Below are 2,730 nucleotides of genomic sequence, written 5' to 3'. Positions count from 1 at the left end.
GTAATCTTTCCAGCACACCACAGTGATGTCTGGGATCAAAATATGTTACAGACTGAGGGATCCAAGCAGTCACATGTCAACACACATTTAGAAAGAAAAAAAAGCAGGCAAGAAGAAGAGAGAAAAGGAGAAAGTCTGTATAAAAGTAAAGTTGGGAGGGCTGAGAGGCTTCTCTGAGCAAATTACTAACAACTTTCATTTTGTCCATGGACTGAGGAAACTTTTGATTATGGGAGGCTTACTTCCAGGATCAGGACTTGTACATACAATAGTGAAGGCCAGCTGGTAGTTTGGATGAAACATGAATGTCAAGAATACCTACTAGCTACTAAAGGAGGACCTGTCCTTGGTGAGCTTTGGAGAAGGGACTCAGTGGTGACCATCAGTCCATAGCATCTCCTGGTGGCCATCCACAGGATGAATCTGGCAAGATTCATACCTATTCATACCTATTTAAACCTAAATAGGTAATTCAAAATCAGTTGTGTCACAGGATATGGCTTCATTTGCAAAGGTGTGCCTGAAGGATGCTTTTCCCAGCTAGGAGATACACATTGAGTCCGGACTTCCTGGAGGTAGGTGGGGGAGCTGCAAATGGGGAAGCTAAAACAAAGCCATATGGGGGCTTCCTGAAGGCTCTTTGATGCAACTGATTAGGATGTTCTGCTGGATAATTTACTTGTTTCAAATGCATGATTAATGGAATTATTATTCATAATTAAGAAATGCCCAAAGAGCAAAGAAAACAAACAAGGTTCTGACTAGCTATCAGTAATTGTCAGGCTCATGCTAATAATGCCCAGGAAATGAAAAAGCCCTGGCATTTTACTTTAATTTTATTAAGAATGCCATTTCCTAATAATAAACTAGTGCTGTGGGCAGTGTATATCCTGCAGATTATGTTACCTCAAAGCACCATTCCTCACGGCATTCCCTGCAAAGTATACAGATGAGGTCTGTCAGATATTATTGCTTAATTAATTAAGGCCTTTCTAGTAGGAACCTTTGTAAACAGTACTCCTTCTTCTTCCTCCTCCTCTCTTTCTCAAATCACATGTGCTGCTGGTCTCTTAAGGAGACACTATATTGGATGGAACAGAATCAGTTAGCTATTACATTAGCCTCTAATGAGAAAGCTTTATAGGGCCAATCAACTCAGTTTTATTAAAATGGCTTCTCTTCTTATAGTAAGGGGGGGAAAGTCTTAGCAAGTTTTCCTGATGTACAAACTACTCCATCATTTTTATATCTTCTTTGCTACAACTAATCAAAATACTGTCATACTCACCATTGCAGGGTATTGCAAACTGCAATGAGCCTTAGAAAGACCCTGGTCAGAGTGAAGGACCATTTGTAGAGACGGTTGCCAACTTCTCCAGTGGAGTATCTTTTGGACTACAGCAATCAGAAAAGCCGGGGTTGCCCTGAGCAAGTATTCAAAGAAACTAAACAGGGATGAGAAGGTATCTGGGTGGCTCACTCGTTTAAGCAACCGACTAATGATTTCAGCCCCAGTCATAACCTCAGGGTCATTAGATCGAGCCCCACATTTGGCTCCATGCTTAGCATGGAGTCTGCTTGAGATTCCTTCTGTACCACTGCTCCCATAGAAAGTGTATGCATGCTCTCTTTCTAAAATAAATTAAAAAATAAATACAATCCTTAAAAGATTTAAAAAAAGGCAGAGACAAGAAGGCAAACAGTAGGCTTCAAATACATTTCACAATTTGTTTCTCCTTTTGCATGTGCTCTATAAGATTTTCAAAAGAATGTGTGGCTGCCATGCCGAATGCAAGTATTTGAGTTCTTTACAGGTCTGAGAGCAAGAAATGGAGGAGGCAGGGAAGGGAGTACATTGGTATTGATCAATTCAAAGTAAGCAAAATGCAAAAAGCTAAATGGTGGCAATTCAGGCTGTAGGAAGAGATAGCCCAACTTTTGTGCAAAACTCACCAAAAAAAATGAATAAACCTGGTTCTTTCTCAGAGAACCTAAAACTATGGTTGAACCCCACAATTTTATCCCAAAGTTAGTCACTTGTACTCATGCCAAGCTAAAACAGGCGAAAAGCAATAAAGATTAAAGTAATTTGTTCTTACCAAGGCTTTTGGCAGAATAAATTTGCCCTTCAGTGTGGAGGCAGAGAAAATTAAGGCCATTCCACTTTAAGTTCAGCGTAAGCACCAGTACAGCCATCCCAGGCCCCTGTGAATGAGAGCTGAACTTTACCTTACTTCAGTTACAGGAAGAAAACAGCTTACAGCTTAATGCCCTAGAAAGCCCCATATTAGAATAAGAACAGAGCCCAAGCCAAGGGCAGGAAGCCCCTATTAGAATGAGAACAGAGCTCAATGCCCTTGAAGGCCCCATATCAGAATGTAAACAGAACTTGAAATTCCTCCCCCCCTTCTGGAGGTCCCCTAGACCAGCCTATAAAAAACTAAGCTGACCCCCACCTCGGGGTCCAAGTCTCTGCTCCGCTGTGTCGGGTATACTTGGACCCAAGCTCCAGCTTGTAAATAAACCCTCGTGTGTTTGCATCGGTGTCGGCTCCTTGGTGGTTTCTCGGATTCGCGATCTTGGGCACAACATTCAGTGTATTTAACTCCTCACTACTCAGTGTGGTACATCACCTGGGAACTTGTTAGGAGTGCAAAATATTGGGCCCCACAACAGAATCACTGAATCAGAATCTGCATGTTACTAAGATAGCCAGGGGATTTCTATGCA

The sequence above is a fragment of the Canis lupus genome, chromosome X, assembly GCF_048164855.1.
Source record: "Canis lupus baileyi chromosome X, mCanLup2.hap1, whole genome shotgun sequence".
NCBI classification, from domain to species: domain Eukaryota; kingdom Metazoa; phylum Chordata; class Mammalia; order Carnivora; family Canidae; genus Canis; species Canis lupus.
The sequence above is the reverse complement of the archived record's forward strand: the minus strand, read 5'-3'. Positions refer to the sequence as shown.